The following is a 26,737-nucleotide window of genomic DNA, read 5'->3' as shown; positions in this document are numbered from 1 at the left end:
ATTTAATCAAGTCAGACAGAACCCTGTATAAGTGCTCCAGGTCGATGCAATCACAAAGAAGGCTCGCCAGTGGCTATAATTTGTGAGGAGTTTGAGGAGATTTGGTAAGTCAACATGGAGAGCATTCTGTCTGGTTGCATCACTGTCTGGTGTTGAGATGCCAAAGCTCAGGGCAGGAAAAAACTCTGGAGGCCTTTTAACTCAGTTTGTGACATCACCAAGGACATCTACAAGAGGGGGTATCTTCTGAAATCAGCCTGTATCCTCAAAGACCCCCACCACCCAGGCCATGCCCTCTTCACTCAGCCATCAGGAAAAAGGTACAGGAGCCTGAAGACGAGCACCCAGCGGCACAAGGACGGCTTCTTCCCCTCTGCCATCAGATTCCTGATTGAACAATGAACCACAGACACGGCCTTCCTTGGTCTTTTCTTTTTCGTGCACTATTTTTATTTATTTTGTAATGTGATTTATAGAAATGTTTTCACTGTGATGCTGTGCAAAACAACGAACTTTGTGACATGTTCATGACAATAAATTCTGATTCTAATTAACCGACCTGGTCTTGAGACCAAAAAATGTACGTGTTCTTAATGCCTTTGGACTAGAGAGAAGGAAATGGGTAGGACTTGTGTTCTTGACAATAGAACAATAATAGTGTTGGGAAATACATCAAGTCAACCCAAAATTAAACTTAACTCTAATATCAGTGTTCACCCTGATTAACTCTACACCAGCCATTCTCAACCCTTATGGCCCCCCTTTAGACTCTGCTCAAAGTTTATGGGCCCCCTTCTCTGGGAAGCAGTCAAGTTTATTTGGTTTCTTCCATGCTTCTCCGACCCCCTATGTACCTTGGCCTCCACTTATTAAGGATTTCAGTCCGTGTAATCCCCACCCCCACCCCCACTTAAATGTGCTGTGGCCCCCCAGGTTATGGCTTCCATTGAGAATAGCTACTCTACACAGATGGAAAAGGGCATCCAGCCCCCTAAGTCTGTATTGCTATGAAGTTAAACCATGTGATATTGACTCTAGATTCCTTAGAATTCTTTTAATACATTGCCAAATACATAGCTTATCAAATTTATGGAAAGTAACTCTTTTCTGTGTCATATACCCAGTTCGCTGTGGAGAAACTACCTTTTGTAAGTACAGTGATGATCTCAGAGGTCTTGGAGGTTCAGAAAATGGAAATTAGATCATGTCAACTTATTCCAGTGAAAGGTATTGATCTGGTCTTTGATCATTGATGAAGAGGGAGTTTTCAACCTTTACAGTTACAAGGCTTGAGCGTGCTTAATGCGGCAATTTATAAAGGTCATTGATCTGCAACTAATGCATATTTGGTAACAAAATGAAAAGTATTTTGTTGTTAAAGTTGACTATGTGTGTGTACGTTCTCCCTGTGTCTGCCTGGGTTTCCCCTGGATGCTCCGGTTTCATCCCTCCCCTCTGAAATGTACAGGGGCTGTACGTTTAATGGGGGTGTTTGGGGGCACTAAAGATTAAGTTCCACAAGAGCAAAACATAACCAAAAGACAATGTCACCAATCATTTATTTATCCACAGAATTCAGGGATCACTGTCAGACCAACATTTTTTTATCTACCCCCCAACTGCATTCTGAATTTTGTGACTTACAGGACCATTCCAGTAGGCAAACTGGTTGGTGGTTCTGTAGACATAGTGGAGCCAGAATGAAACATAATATAAATATGTTGCAACTCAATTAACATATGGGAATGTTAATTTAAATGTAATATTCCAGGACACTCTTTAGTGCTGTTGTCTGAGTTGCCTCTCCCTGCTTCTTCTGCCAAAATACATCACACTTCTCTTAATTTCTATCTGTTGTTTCTGATAACCGATTTATGGCCTGTTATAGTTATCCAGCATCAGACTCACTGTTCGTCACACTTCCAAGGAATCACAAATTAGATAAATGACTTGACCAAAGGAATATGAGTATTCCTAAATCCCTCATTTAGATAATATGCAGTAATCCTACAAGATTATAGACGGAGAACAGGAAATTCAAATGGGCTGAAGAGACTCCTGAGGCTCTTGTGATTTCTCTTAGATCGAGTTGCGCTCTGAAATGAAAGAATCTGATCAGAATCGCAGTGTGTAATGAAAGAGCGGCTCCAGCACAGGATACATGTCTGGGCCCCTCTTTGAGACTGGGACCCTCGAGCAACTGCACAGATACTCACAGGTAGAGGATTCAGTGGAAGACCAAAACTCCGGATGCAAGAAATCCGGACCACCTGAGAATCCGGACTTTTGAAAACTCTCAAACCTTTTACATTGTGGGCTTTTGTGTACATGCGAGAGAATGAGCATCAGCGTCACAGAGGTAGAGTGGCAATCAGTGACCATGCTTGATACAGGTGATCTTATCACAAAGAAATTCATTTGAATACTATATATTCTTCTTTAACAATGTTCATTTTTAAACATAATTTCAAGCCTTACACACTTTTTTGTCGTGTTGACTTTATTTTTCTTTAAAACTGCTCATTTTCATAGATGAAGCGTGCTGTATTTGCCAATGAATAAACTATCAACATTTTTCCTGTTCATCTCTTTATTCCTCCTGAAATATGAATTTTAAAAGTACTGTCCAGGAATCCAGAAAATCCAAAAATCCAGACCGACCCAATCTTTGAGCAGTCTGGGTTTTATGACTTCCACTGTAAGTCACAATGAGCATGGATGTGTAACTATCGGGTTTGATGTGATACTGGAGAACATGAGGAAGCAATTTATTGGAAGGTTTTGCACCATGTACAATGGCATTTCTCTATAAGGTAAAGCTATTGGTGAAAATCTATCATATAGGCTTCAGTCTACAGTAAATTGTGTGGTGTCCCTGAGGAGAGATGAAGCATTCTGATCTGTCATCTGAAGCACACTTGACCCATTCAGAATATTTCTCTTTAAAAATTTGGAGGAAATTATTCGCTGGCCAATGGAGAAAAGTCTAAAATTCATTTGCAAAGAGCTAGCACAAGCACAATGGGCTAATGACCACTCCCATGCTGCTCTGCTCTACACCTGAATTTTTAATTTAGACATACAGCATGGTAACAGGCCCTTTCGGCTCTCGAGCCCATGTCGTCGAAATACACCCAGTTCAAATACAATCCAGTACACTTTGAAGGGTGGGAGGAAACAGTAGCACCCAGAGGAAACCCACGCAGACAAGGGGAGAACGTACAAACACCTCGCAGACAGTGCGGGATTCGAGCCTCAGCCGCTGGTGGTGTAACAGCGTCGCGCTAACCACTTTCTGTTCCTTCACATCCCCGTTGTAGATGCCAAGTGCTGAGGTAGCTCAGGTACTTCCACCTGGGTAATCTTGAAGTGCCACGTGTCAATTCAACATGGGAAGCATCAAACTCCTTGGTCAATGGGCCCCAACAAGGCATCGTAAATGATCGAGTCCTGAAACACTGACTGACCTTTTTTCTCCTGGCTTGTTGAGTTCCTTCAGCAGCTTCATTGTTGGCTCAAGATCCCAGCATCTGCAGGTATTGTCTTTTACCAAAGCAAAAAGTCTGATTTCCATCCCCTATCAGTTGGCATTCAATAAATAAATCTGGAATTAAAAGCATGCATTATGGTGAACGATTGTAAAAAAAAAATTGTCATATTCAGTAAATGTTCTTTAAGATAAGGGTAGGTGCTATTCTTACCTGGTTAGGTCTACATTTGACTCCAGAGCAGGCATTCTCAACCTTTTATTAGCTACGACCCCTTTATGGGTCCCCTTCCCTGTAAAGCAGTCAAGTGGTTTCTTCCATACTTCTCTTCAGTCCATGGTCCCTTAAATATGCTGTGCCCCCCCAGAAGAGGGTGTAGCCCCCCCCTTTCCCATCACCACCACCACCACCCCCCCCCCAATCCCCATTGAGAATGGCTGCTCTAGAAGATTAGCAAGGTAATGGACTTTGAACTATTCCCTTATTAGGCCAAGCATGATGCTCATCTCAAGAGGGCACTAGAGGTGGGGGAAACAAATGCTGGTAATGCCCATGATGCTCACATCCTGGGAATGAATAAAAATTACTGTCCTGCCTTAAGCTTCCCCCAACATTTCTTTATCTTATTTCCCTTTGCAGGATACATACCTGGTTAAATCCCCATTAGACAGAGCCAACACAACAAACCCAACTCTGAGGCAGGAAGTTTCACTGCAGATGGGCAGTGCCTTTTCTAATCTGTACCTTTGGAGGGGCCAATTGGTAGAAATCCAGGTGGATGTAAAATTCCAGCCACACCACTTCAGAGAGTTCCTTTAGTATCTTGGCCAATACCGGTCCTTCAGTCCATATCATTAAAATAGACCATGAGGCTATTACACTGCACTTGAGAAGTACTCCATTGTCTGGAAAACTCTATGGGATGTCCTGAAAGGTGTTATACAAAAATGTAGAGCTTCCTTTCGAATCTTTCCGACAATGCTGTGAATGTTTGAGACGTGGGCTTTTCAGTGCTGTAGTATTTGTTGAGGAAGGAAAGTGTGTTGGCTGGATGCTGAGAAAACTTCCTGCTCTGTGCTGGGTAACGGACTGCAACTCCCTCGTACACACTAAACTTTCTCAAAGGACATCGGACCTCCCACTGTGCAGCTTCCCTCGGTCTTGAAGCGGAAAGTCAACCCTGTTTAATTCCATTCGCAACTCCTCAACAAGTGAAGCAACCCTTGCCTGCGTACAGCAAGACCTGGACAATATTCTGTCAATAGCCCCTTTCAAATTGCAGTACCTGGGTAGCCCTCCTGGGATCGGGTGCAATTACTGGGGCAAAGGTACACCTTTTAAATCGGCAACCTGGTGATTTTAGGGGGATCCCGCAATGACGTGTCACGCACTCACCGGAAGTACTGCCGGATGTTCGGGTGCTGGCTGCTCAGTGACGCATGCACGCAAGCACTGACGTCACCGGAATAAGCGAGTCGGCCATTTTCCTGTTCAAATCGCCCATGGACATAACCTAGGTAAGTTTAACTGGGTTCCCTGACTACCTCCGAGGTAGGTCAGGGACCCAGTTGGATTCTGACAGGTGACCGGGTCGGACCCTTTCTAAATTTCTAATTGGCCTGTCAACCCCATTTTACATGCAGTTTGAAAGGATTGGCTGATTGCTGGCAGGTAATATTCATGCCACAGAATTGACAAACAATGATTATCTCCAATAAGTAAAAGTCTAACCAATTACAGGTTTCCCTCGCTATCTGAAAGTAGAGTGTTCCTATGAAACCTTTCGCAAGCCAAAATTACGTAAAGCAAAGAAGCAATTACCATTAATTTATATGGGATTTTTTTTTAGCATTCCCGGTTCTGTTTTATGCTTAAGCATAACACCCTTCCAAGCTCTCTTGGCTTTTCTGATACCTTGCTAATGGATGCACAGAATAAATAAAGCACAGATGCTCACAGACACAGTTCAAAGCTATGGCGGCTTGATGCTGAGTGTCGTTCCCGTGGAAGGAGCTTGGAGATGCCACTCTCACTGCTCAGGGTGCACGTTGCCTCTATAATGGCTCGCTGCAAAACAAAAGCTGTTTGGATTTCTTTCGGTTAGCAAAAACAGGTACTAATGTAGAAGCGAAGTGGCGTAAAGCAAGCTTTCTAAAAGCGGAGGATACCTCCTTTCAACAGCATTTCCGTTGTCAAGTTCCCATCACTAACATCCTGGTAGGGTCACTCTTTTACAAAAACTAAACTGGATGAATCACATACACACTGTGGCTACAAAGGGAGGTCAGAGTGAGCGAGTCACTTCCTGACAACCTAAATCCTTTACATTATATACAAACCTCAAGCACATGCTCGGTGCAGACATTGTGAGCAGAATGGCCTGTCCCTGAACCATATTGTCTCACATTCTGTGCTCAGTCAGGACAGGAAGGCCTGCCTTCCACATGCCTGACACGAGTGCAGTTCAAGGCCACACTGATAGCTCAATACTGTCAAGGATCTAATGGTACGCCATCCACCACCATAAACATCTATCCATCCACCATAGGTGCTTTGTAGGCACGGGTGTGTAATATGGATTATGGAGGGTCAATGTCCTCTCGCTCTGGAACCTGGAGGGAGTGTGGATTGTGGAGGGTCATGTGACCTCTCCACCTGGAACCTAGTTGGAAGTCGCATCACCTGCCAGTCAAAGTTGGACTCTACCCACGCATTAGAGCACACCTGACCATTTTTCCCTTTAATCACCTTGTGATTACCTGGGCTGGACCCTCCAGATTACTGTACTGTAAAGTCTACCACATTCAGTAGCTCTTCCTCTTTGGTCTTCGGTCCTGAGATGAACCCTACTCCACTCCAGGTTGCAAACTGTGGACAACGCTGGAGAAGTCATTGGGAAGGTGTTCACTACACAGGAATTGGGGCTGTTAATTAACATTGGAGCTCACATTAGACAAGGAATTAATGGCAGGAGGCATATTGTAATCCTTGGTTGTTAAAAATCTGTACACAGTTGCTAGTATTGGTAGTGTTAAGTCCGATGTGACTGATTACGCTGTGTTGTGGAATAGAGAGTACTAGTGTGTGTTATCCCTGTTGCGATCCTCTTACATGCATTTTTAAAAAAAATCCTTCCTGTGTTCAACCTGTGTCCAGGCTCGTTGCTTTTTGAAACCACCAAACTTTTCCCTTCCCGAGCAACAAGGTGATAAGTCCCTATTATTGATATTCTGGATGGGTCACCATTGCAGTTGCTGCAGTTACTAACCCAGGTTACCTCAACTGTATCTTCCAAAGCTCCGACTTTAACACCAAGAAGGAGCGGGAAGCAGGTGCATAAGAACATCCCTTGCAGCTTGCTTTCCAAGATGGTAATGATCAGCCATGATCTAAAATGGCGGTGCTAGCCCGACAGGCCAAATGGCCTACTCCAGCTCCTATTGTCTATTGTCTATTGTTATCCTGACTTAGTAATACAGGTTGAGTACCTCTTATATGAATATCCGAAATCCTAAAGGATCCAAAAATCCAAAACTTTTTTCGTCTGTGGTCCCATGATGTAATATGTAATAGAGTTCAGAAATCCGGATCAGAGAATGGGGTGTAGCAGACGTAAGCAGTGGATTATTGAGTGTAGATTTTTTAATTTGTGCATATGTAACTATTTGTATTGTAATGTGAATGGATATATCTTCAAGTCTGAGTGAATGAGCATATTTTTTAAATAGTGTTACAAAATCAAAAAAAAAATCCAAAATCCAAAACACCTGGTCCCATGCATTTCGGATAAGGGGTACTCGACCTGCATATCACTAGTCCTTTGTCATTTCTGGTTCAAAATCCTGGAACTGCCCCGACATCACCATGGGAACAACTTCACAAGAAGGTGGCTCACTTCTCTGCTCCCCACTTCCATACATGAGTTTGAAAACTCCAATCTCCAGGAGCTGCAATAATGGTAGCACTGCCACTGGTATGGACCACCAGAGACACAACACTCCCCCGCAGGGTCCTACCACCTAGACCAACTACCGACAGCTCCACACAGGCTTTAAAGGGCTTGTTAAAGAGCTGATGGTGATTTATTTAAAAATCCTGCGACCATGAAGTTTGAGGCCAAGAAGGTGATGCCTGTGTTTGGCACCAGCCTCAAAGGGTTGCATACACTGGGGGAGCAGAGGATTGGCATAGGGCTCCATAAAAAGGGGAGAACACCCCTCCCCAGTTTGAGAAGGAGAAGCAGAGGAGATGATCATACAGTTCGGTGATCATGAGTGGACCAGTGAGGGGTTCTAAGGCTGAAAAACACAGGCTGTCGGTGACTCGATGTGAGGAACCCAAGCAGGCTGCGAGCTACTGGCAGGTGCAGACAGTCACACCAGGCTAGGGACTGCTGGAGGCTGGCTGAAGGGGATACTCAATATCGGAAGAGGGCACTGAGGGCTTCCTGATTGAGTCAGAGGTTTGAATCTGGAGCTCAGGTTGCCAATGGTCTGGATTGGACTCTGTGGCTACAGAAGGTGTGTGAGCGCTAGAGGTAAATCCACAGAAACTCAGTGACTCTGATAGAATTCTCTTTTTCTTCTCTTTCTCTGACTGCAAGAGATGCCCAGCAATTTCTGTTGATGGCAAATCTGTCTGCCTTGTGGCAGAATAAAGCCAATTTCATGTAATATTAGACCTTTTTATTACATGACAATAAAGATTCATAGGTATCAGACTCTTAAAAGAACCTCTCATTATAAAGATGATGTCCTTGTACTATTTTATCTGCCCTTTTCTCCATATCCTGCATTTTGTCTAATTACACTATTTCCAACACCCTCTGACTTTGTATAACACTACACCCTGCACTCTGTAACTTATTATAGCACCATCCACTACACTTTGGTTTTACTGTTGCTCTATCTGTACTTAAGTATGGGTTGACTTGCTTCAATAGCACGCAAATCAAAGCTTTTCATTTTTCCTTCATGCACACGACAAGAGACAATTAAATTCAAGAGCAATTAAATAAAGAGGGGGAGATAATGCTGGTCTGGACAGTGACTCCAAGATCCCAGACACACAAATAAATAAAGAAAAATCCAGGGATGAAACTTAAATGAAAGGAAAACATGTGTTGACATTTTTAGTACATGACACAGCAAGCTCCTACAAATAGAAATATGCCAGTGATTAGATAACTTGTTTTTGGTGTAGATTCAGGGGTAAACATTGGTCCAAGCACTGTATAACTCACCTGCTTTTCCTTAAAATAGTTTATCGGTTCACCTGGTGGAACAGGCCAAGTATCAGTTTATCTCCCAACACCTCAGGCAATGCATGTTGGCACTCTGGTGGGGAAACTCGACCCCATTGCCTTCAGATTCAGGGGTAATGTATGTTACCTATGAAGCCAGTCCAGCGAACCTGAACCCACAAACTAGTATCCCAGAAACAAGAGTGGCAAACTAGCTGATTCACTCTGGTGAAAAATACTTAATTTGGAGGACTGAAAAATCCATATCTTTTATGCTTAAATTCACCTATTGTGTTCATATTTATATATTTGGCATTGATTTGATCTCTTTCCATTCATTTCAAACTGTAGCTTATTGTGGAGTGTTTTTTCCTGTCGGTGTATTGTTTTTCAAAAGTGGTTGTGTGATTTATTGTAATTTGTAATGTTTATAAATGCCCAAGTTCAATGTGAGGACAGTAGTGGGAGCTGACAGAAATAGCACAGATACAAGGTAACTAACGTGAAGTGTATACAGAAATTCTCCTTAAGGACTTGGAACAATATGAATTAATCTTCATTCTTAACAATTCAAAAAAAATGACGTACTTCCAGGGCTTTTCAAAAACAGCATCGTGCTACATGACTTCAAAGTTCTCTTAATAGCATCCTTGTAATCACCATGTTAAACGACTTCCAACATTCCACTTGGTTCAGAGTAGGTCCCTGGGATTTCTCTTGTTTTCCTATGGGGGTTTGTTATGTGGATGGAGATTGGGGAAGTTCACAGTTGCCCAAAATGTTTGTTCTTAACCTTTGTCATATGTTAGCCTCAACAGTGAGCATTGGAAGGTACAAGCAAATCTCTTCATGCTGACCTTAATTATTCCTGATACTGTATGTGTGTGTAAACTGGCCAGGACATCACTAACCATTCTTATCTTGTTAACCTTTGCAAAGGAAAGTTTAGAATCTGGAGTTGCATAGAGGCGATTAATGTTCTTCCGTGACGAACATGAATATTTTAATTTTTAATGATACCGCATGGTAGAAGCTTCTTCTGGCCATTGAAACCTCTACCTCCCAATTACACCCAATGAACCTACAAACCCCGTAATTATTTTGGAGCGCAGGAGCAAACTGGAGTACCCAGAGGGAACCCACGCAGTCATGGGGAGAATGTACTGACAGTGCCGGAATCAAAATAGTGGTACGTAAACCACAATACCCCCTATACTGACCCTGCCTCCCCATGGACATAGACTCCATAGCAAATGATAACTTATTTAAAGAGTAATTAGAAAATTATTTACTCTCCGTAGATCCATAAAAAGCTGGAAAGAGTCCCTCCAGCCCACGAGGTTTTCCCTGACAGTCATGCATTTATATTTACAATATCTATCTAATTTGATCCTCATTCATTTGCAGTATTCCCTTCATTTCCATCAAATCCACTCCAAAATCTACCACTCATCCACAGAAGAAAGACAAATTATATTTACTGATTGTGCGAAAATGAAGAAATCTTTAGACAGTCCCAACCACCATTTGAGTTCAGATTACAAAGTGCAAGAATGGACCTTGAACGGAACACAAGAGAATTGAGTTCAGGCGAGATTATTATTTTTAAAAGATATTAATGATATAGCATGGTAGAAGACCCTTTCTGTCCTTGAAACTCATGCCACCTAATTACACCCAATTAAGATTTCAGATTTATTGTCAGAGTACAAACACATGACATCACATACAACCCTGAGATTCTTTTTCCTCTGGTTGAGGCAAAATTAGCACTTATTAATAGTGCAAAAATAAACTGTACTCAACGTACACATGAAAACAAATAAAGAAATTGTAAGCCTCCTCTGACTGTGCAATCCAGAGAGAAAAAAAATCTATAAAGTGCAAAAGTAAGAGCCCTTAAATGAGTCCCTGATTGTGCTTGTCGTTGAGGAGTCTGATAGGAGAGGGGTAGCAGCTGTTCCTGAACCTGGTGGTTCGTGTCCTGTGACACCCATACCTCTTTCCTGATGGGAGCAGTAAGAACAGAGCATATGCTGGGTGAGGTGAATGATTGCTGGTGCTCTCTGACAAGCAGTGTACTCTGTAGATGTTCTCGAGGGTAAGGAGGGTTTTGCCTGTGATGTCCTGGGCTGTGTCCACTACCTTTTGCAGGGCTTTTCACTTGGGTGTATTGATGTCTCCTTACCAGGCCTTTACGCTGCTGATAAGCACATTCTTTCACCACCTCTCTGTAGAAATTTTCCAGTGTTTCTGATGTCATACTAAACGTCTGAAAACTCCTGAGGAGGTAGAGGTGCTGACGTGCTTTTTTCGTGATGCCATTAGTGTGTTGGGTCCAGGAAAAATCCTTCTAGATAGTGACTCCCAAGAGACTTAAATTTGCTGACCCTCTCCACCTCTGATCCCCTGATGATCACTGGTTTGTAGAATTAACTTCCCAGCCTTGTAAATTTGGAGGGCGAAGAGGAGCAGGGTCGGTGTCTTCAGAAGGGGGGGGGCCATACCCCCCCTCCCAAATGTGTAATTGTGTCCCCTCCACCTGAACACGAACGGCAGTTTATGCCCCCCCCCCCCAATGCCCCCTGATTAGATATGTTCTGATGCCGACGTGAGGAGGAGGAGGAGGAGGAGTCCGGGGGGATTGGTGGGGTTGCAAATATAAGAGGCCTTGAACTCAAGGAGAAGACTTAATGAGGTAAATGAGGCATTGCTTGGACTGGGAATAAGCTGAATGGTTGGTCTTCAATGAGGCAGGGAGAATGAGGAAGAAACAGAAAAGAAGCAGACAAGCTGGACTTGGGGTTGGAGAAGGTTTTGCCAACAGGGTGGAGACAGGATGCAGAGGATTATAGAAGATGAGCATTTTGAAATTTGCTTCCTGACTTCTGCTGGAGATTGACTGGTGGGTGTGAGGTACTTAGAGGGGGGGGGGGGGGGGGGTGGGGAGGAAACTGAGTTAGTCTGGCTTCTACTCTGTCATTCGAGTCAAAAGTCTAATTTAATTTCTTTTTCAAGAAATGAATACAGCTTGCTTTGATCGGGAAAGAGTTCCAGTGATGGTTTTTATTATTACTATTTGCCCCAGGGAATGTCTGAAGTTGAATTGAAGCGTTTACAATGCTGCATGTACTCCCGCTGCATTGTGTGTTCAGGGCTCTGAGCTGAACTGAATGGAGGGATATGGATCATATGCAAGGGCCAAGTTTCAGTTTAACCTGGGCAACATGTTTGCTACAAACATAGTCCTTTACCTGTGCACTTCTCTATTATGTTCTATCATTTAAAAAAAATTGGCACTGGGATGTTTAAGAGGATCTTGTTGAGGTAGAGAATTGGTTTAGGGAGGGAATTCCAGAGGTAACACTAATAGTGGGTCAAGTGGAGGAGAAGGGAAGAAATCTTGGAAGATCATGTTTGGAAATCATTAAGATTATTTTTTTAATTTAGACAAATAGCACGGTAACAGACCTTTCTGGCCGCACAAATACCCCAATGAACTTACAAACCCCATGCATTTTGAAAAGTGGGAGGAAACCGGAGCACCTGGAAGGTGCTCCCATGCAAACACGGAGAACGTACAAACTCCCTACAGACAGGGCTGGATTCGAACCTGATTCGCTGGTGCTGTAATAGCGTTGAGCTAACCACTACACTAACCGAGGGAGAAGAAATATCACAGAGGGATTATGACATTTTTCAAACTAAGGTGTAAATGTGGGGGACTGGCAAGCTGGAAGTGTATAGAGTGCTTGGGATTATGCTCTAACTGAATGATGAAGTTGGCCGAGGTTGTGGTTTTTGCTCTATCCAGCCTCTGCCACAGAGGGTCGGGTTGTCTGAACTAGTCACATCCTAGTAAGCTGAGGAAGATCTGCTTCTCCCACAGTACAGTGTGGCTGCAGAATTTTCTGCCCACAAAAGTAGAGGCTGACTTAATGTACTTAAGACGCATAGAGATAGATTTTTGAATAGTTAGGGAATGAAGTTGGGGAATAGGCGGGTCTGTGGAGTTGACCAGATCAGCCATGATATTATTGAATGGCAGAGCATGCTTGATGGGCCAGATGGTCAAACCCCGCTCTTATTTCTTCTGTCCTTATTTTTTTAATGATCACCTTTCTGGGCTTAGGTGAGAGGGGAGAGATATAAGAGGGACCTGAGGGGTAACTTTTTTATTTATGAGTTTGTGTCTAGAATCAGAAGAAACCTTAGAAGTGGAAAGTTTACATCATTCAAAAGATATTTGGACAAACATATGGACAGGAAGGGTTTAGAAGGTTATGGATCAAATGCAGGCAAATGGGACCAGCCCAGAATGGTCAGTATGGATGAGTGGGCTGAAGGGCCTGTTTCATGTTGTAACTCTTATCAAGAGAAAGGATAGAAATTGCAGATTCCCTCCAAGATGCAAACACTCGCACACTACTATCCATGCTTGGAGGGATGAAACATATCCCACTGTTGCCTGGCCTAAGTACCATCAAACTATGAAGACATTCATTTAAATCCAGAGGATGCAGAAAGTTTTGTAAACTAAAGCAAGATTTCTGTCTTCACTGAAACACTGAAGCACTCAGGATTCATTTTTTCAGTTTGGCTGTTTTGATAAGAATGCCGAGGATTCAGGAAAAGTTAGAGTCAAATGACCGAACTGGCCCTTCATCCACCAAGTTCACACGGACCTTCAAGCACCTGTTAGCATTCATCCTACCCCATCCCTATTTTCTTCTCTCCTTCTGGCTATCCATCCCATAGGATGATGACGGTTCCTTTCAGTCAGTTTGTGGGGTTTGATATGAGGATACCCCACTCCTCAGAATGGAACAGCATGTACATGAACGGAATTAGGTGAGTAGGGGTTGCACAGGTCCAGACTCACCCTCTCGACATCCCCTCCCGGATCCAGTGGCACGGTGAGGTCCAAGACGGCTGGGAGAAGTTCTGTTGCAGTGAATGGTCAGACCAAGCTTTGATGCAAGCGTTGCCCTTTCCAAGCTTCACAGTACGTGTTTGCTAGATGGCAAGAGGGTTTGTCCACCCTTTGACAGGTCTTGGTTTTCATCCTGCACAGTGTCTAGCCACCCTCCCCACCTTCCCATCAGCTCCTCTCAGATAACACCACACCTCAGCACATCTTTGGGGGACATATAAAGAAATTGGAGCACCTGGAGGAAGCCCTTGTAGTCATATAGAGAACTTGTAAACTTCACACAGACAGCATCAGGCGTCGGGTTTGAAAGAGGGGTCACTAGATCTTTGAGAGAACAGCTTGACTTGTTTATCTATTGTATCCCCCAGTCCTAAAAAGTGCATTGATTTGAATGGGCCACTTTGGAAGTTTGTGGGTTGGACCTGCTAGTCTTCTGTGTATCATTCCTATGCTTGTGACAATTAGGAATGATTATCAATCACAATATCAATGGCCAATGGCCTGTATTTGATGGTGCGTTCACCTGGGTCAACTCTTATCATTGGATTGGAGCTGGGCTTTAGTCTGGTGTTATTGGCACTGCAGGGCAGAGAGGTGAAAACTGACATTTCCAGACTTACAGCCAGGTATCTGCAGACATTAAATTCAGGTTCCACTTCTGGGAGAATTGTGTACAGGTCTGAAAGAAAGACCTCTAACTGTAAACAAAAATACCAGGAGATGAAAGGGTAATTTAACTCCTTTGGCTAATGTGTGCATCACTCAACACATGTACTTTGCTGATCATTATCTGAACTCTGGACTGGCAAAAAGATAACTAAGGCAGCCACCACCTGACTGGGGATCACATGTGTGGAATTTACAACTCCCTACTGGAATTCACACTGTGTGAAGGACATGTGTAAACCCTATGCTAACTTATCCTGTTGATTATCACCGAGGGTTCACATGATCTGCTCCGAACAAATCCTTCTCTTTCTGTCCACTGCCAAAAATCACACATAACCTCACACAGGTACCTCATAGCCCCTCACCCCCACCTTCAATCTATTCCCTATATTCTTATCAAAAATCTAGTTCTTCCTCAAGAACTTTGAGTCTTCTTCCTCTGAGAAATTTCCCAAGGCTCGTGACTTTCAGAGATTAATAAAAATATTTCTTGACCACTTTCTTAAATGGTCAACCATTTATTCTTCAGACACAATGCTGGTGAAACTCAGCAGGTCAAACAATGTACTTAATAGAGAAAAGATTAAGGTACATAATCAAGCTTGAGCTCGAAACGTTGCTCAATAAAGTACACAGATGCTGTTTGACCTGTTTCTCCAGCCACTGTGTTTTTGGTTCAAACACAGTGGCTGCAGACTTTCGTGTTTCACAATCTTTTCTTCTTAAACAGTGACCTTGCTCTAGATTCTAACCGAAGGGATAACTTCCATCTAGCCAAGACTCTTCACGATCTTACATCTTTCATGAAGTCCTCTCTCATTCCCCTAAGTCCCAACAGATGCAAGCTTAGCTTATCTAAGTTTTCCTCATGAAACGACCTGCTCATTTCACAAATTACTTTTAAAAAACCTTTTTGGAACTGCTTCCAACAGTCTTGATGTGATCTTACCAATGTCCTTTTAACTAAAGCAGAACCTCGCAGCTTATGTAATCAATTGTCCAAGCAATAAACAATAACAAATAGAGACTAAGATATCCAGATCCCTCTGCCCAGCTCAGTTAAATCTTAAGTTTTCCTGCAAATGGATAATTTCACATTATTTTCTGCATTACTTTTAATCTCTTCATGTACTATTCACAACTTATTTCCAATATAGCTGCTGGAATCGAGTAAACAATGGACTGCTGGTCAAACAGCATCCGTAGGTAGAATTAGTCAGTCAACGTTTGAGATTGGGACCCTATATCAATTCGTAAATGAAAGAGTGATTTTATTGTGTATAAATAAAGGTGGTAGGGCAATGGATAAAAGGTGTGAGAGGTGGAGAGGTGGGTAAGAAAGGTCTCTGTGGGGAGTGGAGAGAAGAAACATTGGAGAAAAACGTAAGTGCAGGAGGAGGTGAAGAAGAGATGGTAACAGTGAAATTGGGCGGTGAAGGGGGGTGTTCCCTAAAATTGATGAACAGACCTTCTAGGTGAAGCAGAGCTTTAGACACACACAAAAACATATGCATATATGCGTGTGCATGCACACACACACACACACACACACACACACACACACACACAAACACTCACACACACACACAAACACACACATACACTCACACACACTCACACACACAAACACACACACACTCACACACACAAACACTCACACACACACACAAACACACACATACACTCATACACACTCACACACACACACACACACACACACACTCACACACACAAACACACACACACATGCATGTACTCATTCATACATACACATGCACACAGACACCAGAACAATGCTGTGATAGTCCAGATTCTATCACCAATGTGTATATGTACAGATGGTAGTGGAGGATGACTGTGATTGGCTGAGAGCGTAGCCACACCTAGATTCTATCACCAATGTGTATATGTACTGATGGTAGCGTAGGATGACTGTGATTGGCTGAGAGTGTAGCACCACCTACTGGCAGGTCTTAAACGGTTGCTCCTAGCCAGATCAGGTCATTCTGGACTGGTCGACCTACATGTGATGCACTCCAGTCTTCTAGTTAATAAAAGCCTTGGTTTGGATCAACAATCCTTTGATTCTTTCGACGCGCTCTACAAATGCCAAAAATGGAGGTAACTACAGGCTGCAGCCACAGCATCTGTAAATGACCACAATTAAGGCCTGCCTTTGACTATTTCCAAATTCTTGTAGCTGATCAACACTTCTGTTGCCAATCACTAGCCCTTTTTCCACTGGAATTGATGGCCTATTTACCGGTTAAGGGTCCAATGGAAAAGGGAAACAATCAGCACGCTAAAGGATTGACAGGCCTTGACTCCGACTCACAAACCCAGCATCAAGTGCCGATTAAACCAGTGGAAAAAGGACGAGTTGCATCCCAGGACTATTGTTGAAGGAAAACTCTCCTATCTCCGGTGATGACTAGTATTCAGTGGGGAAGCAGTTTGTGTCCAGGTTAAAAGTGGCCCAGAGGAAATAGCAAAAACAGCTTCTTTAACCAGGACACTGCACGGCCAATTAACTGGGATGCCAGTGGAAAAAGGACTCCTAATTACTTTGATCAACAATAGAAGTATTTTACTGTCAGTGCAAAGCGAGAAACTTTTCTTGATAGTTGAACACCAAACTATTCCTTAGGTCTGCTGGTGTTACAGCACCCCCATGAGTGCAGACTGAACAGAAACACTCACATCACTGTCATTCAGTGGTAAGCAGATACCTTGCAAAGCTCTTAAATTATTATTCTTTCTCATTTTCCTCTGTTTATAAAGAAATCTTTTGTTTCCTCTAAAGCTGTTGTAAAGCGGTGTCAATTGGTAGTGTAAGTAACTTCAATTGGCAAAAGGTAGTGAATGCAACCCAGGACATCACAGGCAAAACTCCCCCCCCCCCCCCCCCCCCCCACCACCATCGAGAACATCTACAGGGAACGCTGCCTTCAGAGAGCAGCAGCAATCATCAAGGATCCACACCACCCAGCACATGCTCTGTTCTTGCTGCTACCTTCAGGAATGAGTTATCGGTGCCACAAGACTCGCACCACCCTTTTCAGGAACAACTGCTACCCCTCCACCTTCAGACCCCTCAACAACAAACTCAGTCAGGGGCTTGTTTAAGGCTCTTATTTTGTTTACATTTCTTTATTTGTTTTCACGTGTACATTGTGTAGTGTTTTTGCATTACCAATAAGCGGTAATTCTGCCTGGCCCGGAGGAAAAAGAATCTCAGGCTGTATGTGATGTCCTCTATACATCCTGACAATAAATCTGAATCAATTGAGGGCAGGATTGACAATCTCCAGTGGCACTCTAAGCCTTCTACTTTCCCCTAGCACAACACCATCCCTTAGGGCAGCATCTTTCTTTTCTACTTGTTTATGGCATGTAGGTGGCCCTCGCAAGGCCAGCATTTATATCCCCTGTTGTCACCCTTGTGAAGAGAGTGGTGAGCTGCAGTCCTTTTGTGTAAAGTGCTCCCACAGTGCTGCTCGGTAGGGAGTTCCAGGATCTAGATCTAGGGATGACGAAAGACTGTGATGTACTTCCAAGTCAGAAAGTCATGTGACCTGGCGGGCAACCTAGTGCTGGTAGTGTTCCCATACATATGCTATCAATGTCCCTATTAGTGGGCAATGTTGAGGTGTTGGAGTCATGCCAAGAGGTAGAAATGGAGGAGTGCAGGGACCTTGGACCTTCCTAGCTGAGTATCAGGAGAGCTCTCTGTGAAATAATATCCCAGCGTATGTAACAACAGAAAACACTCTGTGATTCAGGCAGTTTCAGTGGAAAGTGGAAACAGAGTTCATGTTTCAGGTTAAAGATTTCTTTTTCCACACAGTTCATCTTTTAAGTTTATAGTTCCAGTAAATATTTATGCTGGCTTAACTTCAGCAGGTCAACAGACAATTAACTGATTGGCACTTATGGTGCTGAGAAAGATTATGTGGTCTGTAAAACTATACGCTTGAAAGAAAGTGGTTTTCATGATGAAACACTGAACATGAGCAGCCCTCCAAAGAATGGTTGGAGGTCTTATCCTGAGATTAACTCCCAAGATAGGCTGATGGCTCCGTGATGCTGAAGGAGCACTGGTTCCTCGGGATTTGTCACGTACACATGACCCATTTGTCATGAGCAGGGGGTTAAAAATTCCACTGTGTTGGACCAAAGGCAAGGCAGTGCCCATTAATTCACATCTCTGAAACAAGATCATCCATCTTGGCAGGTCACTGTTCTGTGTGAAATGGTGGCTGGAACTCGGAACAGAACAGAACAGTACAAGAACAGACCCTTCAGCCCACGATACCTATGCCGAACTTGGTGCCAAATTAAACTAGATTTCTGTTGCCTGCACATAATCCATATCCTTCAATTCCCTGCATATTCATGTGTCTATCTAGAAGGATCTGAAAATGTTTGCTTCCACCACTATCTCTGTCCCCTGTGCAGGCACCCACAACCCTTTGTGGTCAGTGCCTTGTAAGGTACCACCAAGTGAAGCCAAACCAAAGTTCCACAGAGCTGCAATGTGACCTCCTTATACTTGCACTCACTTGCCCAGCGCAGCGAAGGGAAGTATGCCACCCACTTTCTTTACCTCCCTCTAAGCCCCTGAACTTCCCTGTAGTTCCCTGTGAGTGAGGATGAACTCTCTGACGTGTCTGTGCTTTCCAATTTTGACTTTTTATGCATGCCCGAATTTAATCACACCACTCCTGGCCTGCTGACTTTGCCACAGCCCCAGAATCCGTTCCCTTTACCTTCCAACTCGCTCATCTTCCTCATGATAACTTCCAAACCCTCTTTCACCAAGCTTTTTGTCACCTGTCCTGACATTTTGAGCAAAATTGAAATCTTTCATTTGATAATGAGTCATCAACCTGAAACACATTTTTTAATCTCTCTTCATAAATGCTGACTGACCAGTTGAAAAAGAGTTGTGGAAAAATGTCTTTAGTCAGAGGGGTGTGATTCTGTGGAACTTGTTGCCACAGGCAGCTGTGGAAGTGAGGTCATTGGGTATATTTAAGGCAGAGATGCACAGATATTTGATTGGTCAAGGCATCAAGGGTTGCAGGGAGAAAGCTGGGGAGTGGGAATGAGCGGATAGATGGATCAGCTCATGATTAGAATGGTGGAGCAGACTTGATGGGCCAATGGGCTCCTATCTTATGTGATCTTGTGACCAATCCCAGAACTCAAACATTCCAATCGGTTCATAGGGTGCATCTTTAGTGTAAGACTAAGTTACCATCATGATCCATTTCTGCGCCCTCTGTTGTATAGAAGCCAAACCATGATTCGGATGGCACTATGACACAGTAGATAGCGTCACACCCAAACACATCCAGCAATCCAAGTTTATTACTGTGCTGAGTTTATACATTCTCTCTATGACCACATGGATTTCCCCCTGATGTCCCAGTTTCCATTCATAACTCAGACATGTTGATGGGTTGGTTAATTGGGCATTGCAGGTTGCAATCAGTACAGGTAGGTGACAGGAGAATTGGGGCAATTGAGGGATCATCGCTATAGGGAATAAGTAGGGACTGAGTTTGACGTGTTTGTCAGCATGGACTGTTGGGCCAAATGGCCTTCTTCTGTTTCATAGTATGGGAAAACAGTTGTATCTATTCCACTGAACCCCATTCCCTTTTGTAATCTTGGTTCCAGGTCTCCTTGATCACATTTTCTCACAAATTCCTTGTGGTCCTCCCATCTAATTTAGTAGTATCCAATATTCATACATGCAAAGACCACCTTACCATGGACCACCTCTATGAAACTCATGGACCACCAGTGGGGGGGAGTGGGCAGGGCTGGCAAGCTCAAGACATTTCCAAACCTTTGATGGGATTTTTTGTTTTCTTTTCCTATGTAGTCAAAAGAGAATTAGTTTAACTTGGCATCCTGTTCGGTGCAGACTCGAGGGCCTGTTCCTGTGTGATGTTCCATGTTCTTCGTTGTGGTGGGAAAAAGTTTGGGGAACTTTTGTTCTTTGACATCAAATTTACAACCTTGTTTTATACATTACTTGTATAATGTGGATCACTGGTTGAAAAATAATGATCTACCCCAGCCATTCTCATCATGGGCCACAAGACTCCCCACCCACTCCAAATCTGGAGGCCACAGTATATTGAAGGGGGGGGGGCACAATCTGAAATTATAATTTTTAAAAATGTTTTTTATGTAGTTGGAAGGCAATAAGTACTGAAGAAACCAACTGAAGACAACTTTGCAGAGAAGGGACCCATAAACTTTAAACAGAGTCCTAAGTAAGGCCACAGGCACAAACAGGTGGAGAATGGTTGATCTACATGATGGTGACCTCCTTGTGAACTCAGGGAGTGAAGGTGAAGATGGCAAGCAACATGTAACATGTGCTGTTTTATTTCAAAGAACACTGTTAATAAATTTTCCTCGCTGAAGTGCTAGGAATCCACCCAGGGTCCTAAGAAGCTCTGAGGGAAGTGAGGTGGATGGTTTAATCCCGGAATCTCTTTACGAGTCCAAGTTAAATGAAGGTTGGAAGAATTAGACTGGGAGAATAGCTTTGAGCCTGACTTAACTGAGAACAGAATCTAACCAGACAACCCTCAAGACACTTGGGCCAAAGATGCTCTACCATGATTGTGGAGGGTGACGCTCTGCTTACAGCTGAGTTGACCTCCGTTCTCAGCAGGGTTAAGAAGCCCTGTCATATTAAAGAATGACAGGAAATGGCAGGGTCCTAGAGAGAATACCTTGGGTACAGATGCCTAGCTCCATAACAGTGGCAACTCAGGTAAACAAGATGATGGAGAAGGCATTTGGCACACTGCTTTTCAATGGGCAGGGTACTGAGTGCCAAGGTTGGGACCTCGTGATACAGCTGAAAAAGGCATTGGTGAGACTGTTCTTAGAGTAATATGTGAAGTTTTGGTCGCCCAGTGATGGAAGGGCATCAATAAATTGAGAGGGGTGCAGAGGAGATTCACCAGGATGTTGCTGGTCTTCAGATACAGGGAGAGATTAGACAGGCTGGGTGTCTATTCCCTAGAATGTATGAGGCAGAGGGGTGAGAGGTTTACATAATAATGAAACCTAGAACTAGAGTGCAAAGGTTTGTGAGAGGGGAAAGATTTGAGGGACTTTTTCACTTAAAAGATTGTCTGTAATATGAAACAAGCTGCCAAAGGTAGGAAGGATCAAATACAAGCAAGGGGATGAGCCCAGAAAGCCAGCATGGTAGGCATGCAAAAGTTAGGTGGAAGGGTTTGCTCCATGCTGTGTGACTCTAACACTTTGTAGCAGATGCATGCTTGTAGGGGGTGGGGGGGTGGGATACAGATGATGACAGGACCTGCAGTAGTGCAGCATGCAATGAGTAGACGAGATGGCAGCTGTTTTTAAACATCTCACACAGGTTCAGATTGATTAATACAAACAGCATAGAGTGTGCAGCAAGCATATTCTCAGCAGCTGCTACTGCTTCCTTGCCCTTCCAAAGCTCTGAGGAGTAGGGACACCGTGTGGAAGGATTGTCCAGCTGTGCCTGTCATCTACGAAGAAGCATCTGTGTGATCTTGCCTCTTTCTTACTGAAACAAGGAAAAGAGGAACAACTGAATTTCCTTTCTGTTGTAAAAAAGAAGGCTGTGGGCTGACTTCGTGAGAGTTGTTGAAATGAATTAATGAATTAGTTTATTGTCAAATACATGTAGAGGTGATGGAAGTCTTATGTGCTGCAGCTTCCCAGCTATGTGAAACACACAAACACAAATTCAGTGTAATTAAGGCAGCAAAAACAGGAAAATATGATAATAAATAACAAATATCCACAGTTTGTTGGCCAATAGTGCAATCAAATGTGTTCTGTCAGTGGTGCAGATGGATGTTGGATGGTCTTGTGTTAATGCCATGGTCTGGGTGGTACATGGAGGTTTAAGAGCCTGATAGCTTTTGGAAAGAAATTGTTCTTGAACCTAGAGGTTCACTAATATCCATCGATCGTATGGAGTACACTCAGGAATTGAGCCTCCACAACACTCATGGGAAGAGAATTCTTTCTTCTGGGTAAAGAAATGTTTTCAGTTCTTTGGCCTGACTGTTCCTTATCCCTGTCAGGTGAAAGCATCATCCCTGAATCCACATGGTCAATGAGATCAACATCTCATCCTTCTGAAATAGAGAGTAATCAAAGAGTCACATGTCATGGAGACAGGCCATTCGTCCTGATATGTCCTGTCAATGACTGGGCGCTCACCAATTTAATCCCATCTTCCAGCACTCAGTCCAATGCCTTCTAATCCTGGATGGTTCAAGTGGTCCTCTAGAGGTTCTTCAATGCAGTTGGTGACCCTACTTCCAACGCTCTCTGTGCAGATGGTCTTGGTCCTTTCTTCACTCAGCTCATGAACGCTCGGCACGTGAAGGGCTGGTGTAACATCTGCGACTAATCGTCACCTAGCAGCATGTGAAACTGGACCAATATCAATTTTGTCAATAAAGATTACCAAGTATTTGAAGAATTTGGGGGACGGATTGGAACATTGGTGATGTTTACTACCAATAAATGTTTTGGTAAAAGAATTCTATCGTACTTGTTCCAGCTCAGTCCATCACACAAATCAACCTCCCCTCCAACTGTCTCGGGGAAGCAGCTAACATACAATATCCATCCCACCCCAGTCATACTCTCTTCTCCCTCTTCAGTAGGGAAGAAAATACGTGAGCTTAAAATTGTAAATTTTCAGATTCAAGGACAATTTCTTTCTTGCCATTATCAGACTCTTAACTGGATCCCTTACTGGTAAAAGATAACGCTCTTCCACTGCGTAACTGTGCTTTTCTCGATACTCTGCCCTCTGTCTTTGTAACACTATATCTTGCACTCTTTGCCTCTCTCTGTAACATTACATCCTGCACTGTTGTTTTATAAATATACAGTAAGTATGAGTTGACTTGTCTGGAGACCACACAAAGCAAAGCTTTCCATTTTGTCTTGTTACACATGACATAAACAATTCAATTGAATTCAGTTTTTTGAAAGAGTGATAACATTAATACCCTCATTCTTTCTCCTTCCTTTCCAACAGGACATTTGGATCACAAAAATCTTACTGGGGGGGGAAAAAATCCTTTTTCTCTATTTTTCAAGCCAATCTCACCCACTAATTTTCCCAAGAGAATATTCTGCAATTCCCAGAGGAGCACATATTAATCAATAAAATCAAGCCAACCTCATGTCAGCTCCCCAGTGACAAGGTGAATGCCATTCCTCATCAAAACAATCCGTCTCCTCCAGGAGAATTGCAGTGCTAAGTGTGGAGTGACTCTGTGAACTGTTTTCATGTGGTATGTTCTGTTCCTGTTTGCGCTGCTCCAGTGGTTTATATTCCGTGCCTGTGTGCACTATTGCAATGCAGTGAGGCCCGTAGCAGTCTGTACTATTTCTATGTAGTGTGCCCAATGCTAATGTGTATAAGACCATAAGAAATGCACTATTGAGTCTGCCCCACAATTTAACCATGAGCTGATCCATTTTCCCACTGCCCTGCTTTCTCTCCATAATCTTTGATGATCTGATTAATCAAGAAGCTATCAATCTCTGGCTTAAATACACCCAATATCCTGGCCTCCGCAACTGCCTGTGGCAATAAATTTCACAGATTTATTCTGGCTGAAGAAATTCCTCCTCATCTCTGTTCTAAGTGAGACACATGAAGTTGTGGCCTTTTGTCCTTGCCTCTCCCACCATGGGAATCAGCATTTCTACATCTACTCTGTCCACACCCTTCCACATGTGAAATGTTTCAATGAGGTCCCCCCTCATTCTCCTAAATTCCAATGAGTACAGATCAAGAGCTGCCAAACACTCCTCATGTGATAACGTTACATTCCTGGAATCATCCTTGCGAACCTCTTCTGAACTCTGTCCAATGTCCACACATCCTTTCTTAAATGAGGAGCCCAAAACTGCTCACAATACTCCATGAGGTCTCACCAATGCCTTATAAAGCCTCAACATCACATCCCTGATCTTATATTCAGTACCTCTTGAAATGAATGCCAGCATCGCAACTCAATCTACAAGTTTACCTTCAGGCTATCATGCTCATAGACTCCCAGGTCCCTTTGCATCTGGGTATTTTCAATTTTTTGCCAATTTAGAAAATATCTTCCCATTTATTTTTTTCCATCAAACTGCATGACTGGACCTTTTCGACCTTCTATTTCATTTGCCTATTCTCTGAATATGACCAAGTCCTTTTGCAGCCTCCCTGTTTCCTTCACGCTACCAGTTCCACCTACCTTTGTATCAACTGAAAACTTGGCCACAAAGTCATTCATTCCACTGAGGAGTGCAGAGGAACAAAGAGATCTGGGAATACAGATACATAATTCTCTGAAAGTGGTGTCACAGGTAGACAGGGTTGTAAAGAAAGCTTTTGGCATCTTTGCCTTCATAAATCAAAGTATTGAGTACAGGAGCTTGGATGTTATGGTGAGGGATAAGGCATTAGTGAGGCCAAATTTGGAGTATTGTGTGCATATCTGGTCACCAAACTACAGGAAGGATATCAGTAAGAATGAAAGAGTGCAGAGAAGATTTACATGGATGTTGCCGGGTCTTCAGGAGTTGAGTTACAGGGAAAGATTAAACAGGTCAGGATCTTATTCCTTGGAACATAGAAGAATGAAGGGAGTTTTGATAGAGGCTTACAAGACTATTAGGGGTATAGACAGAGTAAATGCGAGTAGGTTCTTTCCACTTAGATTAAGAGAGATCAATACAAGAGGACATGGCTTTAGGGTGAAAGGGGAAAGGTTTAGGGGAACTTCTTCACCCAGAGATTGGTGGAGGTGCAGATCGAGCTGCCATCTGACATGGCAAAGGCGGGCTCATTCTTAAGAATAAATTGGATAGATACATGGATGGGAGAGGTCTGGAGGTTTGTGGAATGGGTGCATATCGATGGGACTATCAGAATGATGTTTTGCCATAGACTAGAAGGGCCAAATGGCCTGTTTTCAGTGCTCTAATGTTCTATGGTTCTATAATTAACATAAAAAAGAAGCAGCCCCCACACCAATCCCTGTGGAACACCGCTAGCAACTGGCAGCCAACCAGAATATGATCCCTGTCTTTCAGCTCTTGCTTCTGGCCAATCAGCCAAGGCTCTACCCGTGCTAGTATGTTTCCGGTTCGACCACGTGCTTGTATGTGGCTGCGTGCTCTATTCAAGTGCAGCGCGATCAGCGGCTGGCTGCAGTGTGTGCAGATTGCGTGCTCCAATTCAGTGCATTTGGGTTATTTTCATGCGTGGTGTGTGCAGTGCCTAAGTTCTCTATTTCTGTGGGGTACCTTTTCTAGTGAAGCTGCAAAGAGTGTGGCTTCTATTCCAGCCATTCCTGTCTGCTCTCTTCCAGAGCCGTGTTTTTGGTGCATATATTCAGCACTTGTGTTCTATTCCAGTATGTAGAGACTCTGAAAATCTGGCTCTGTTACAATGATCTGGTGCTTGTATGTTCCGTTCCGGTGAGGTGTGTGCAGAGTCCATGTCCTTTCTGTCAGAGGAATGCATGCAGTGCACTCCCAGTTCAAATGTAAAAACTATTAGTCTGTCCAATCAGTTGCAAATTCTGTCCCCATTGTTTTTTTTACAGGGGTGCTAAATAGTTTGTAAGAAAGTGATTCTTCTTTTCTTCTTTGGCTTGGCTTCGCGGATGAAGATTTATGGAGGGGGTAAATGTCCATGTCAGCTGCAGGAGTTCTAAGTCAGCTGCTAGGCGTCGGCCTAGTGGGAAGGTGTGTCAAAGGAGGCATTAAACATTTGCACATTTCACCAACAGTGATTTGTCGTCTCAGATGTTTACTCAGTGCCTTTTTTAAAGGGGAAAATTAATAGCCTCAGGAACAGCTTTTCCCCTTTACAATCATTTTGATTCCAGAGGGGTGTCAAAATGAGCACACTGTTTTCTGTGTGACCTGAAATCTGGAACATAAAATGACAGCACTAATCACAGTATTTCATTGTGAACAATGCCATTATGGACCTTTTACTTGCCGATCTTGCCTCAGCGGACAGATTCCAGATAGAAGGTTGTGAGTTCATCTGTAAGTTCATTGCGAGCAGATAGGCCTGGAAACATAATCGAGGTTCCTGGCACCCAATGTCGTGCTGAGGAAGTGCTGTCCTTCGGCAGGATGTGAAAGACATCTTGCTACTACGATCTGAGAAATTTTGCCCAGTGGCCTTCCCAAAAATCACGCCGCAAATACTCAAATCAAACGGGTTGGGATTATTGATTTGATATAAGGGTTCAAACCTGAAAATGTTGGTAATGCAGTAAATCCCTGTTATCCGGAGTTCAAGCAACTGGCAAAAAAAATCATGGAAAATAAATG

At 43.4% G+C, this 26,737-nt stretch overlaps 1 long non-coding RNA gene across 2 annotated transcripts in view; it reads left to right on the top strand.

Moving 5' to 3' along the window:
* Positions 1-26,737, top strand: part of LOC138749386 (uncharacterized) — a 122,743-nt gene that overhangs the window by 49,710 nt on the left and 46,296 nt on the right. The window contains exon 3 of one of the 2 annotated variants that reach the window (XR_011348602.1): positions 3,321-3,536. This is a non-coding gene — a long non-coding RNA (uncharacterized lncRNA). Of the gene's footprint in view, positions 1-3,320; positions 3,604-26,737 lie in introns of those variants that run through there. The other variant, XR_011348601.1, reaches the window with a different exon arrangement.

Source organism: Narcine bancroftii, chromosome 14, assembly GCF_036971445.1.
Source record: "Narcine bancroftii isolate sNarBan1 chromosome 14, sNarBan1.hap1, whole genome shotgun sequence".
Classification (NCBI taxonomy): domain Eukaryota; kingdom Metazoa; phylum Chordata; class Chondrichthyes; order Torpediniformes; family Narcinidae; genus Narcine; species Narcine bancroftii.
Note: the sequence above shows the minus strand (reverse complement) of the source record. Positions and strands in the feature narration are given on the sequence as shown.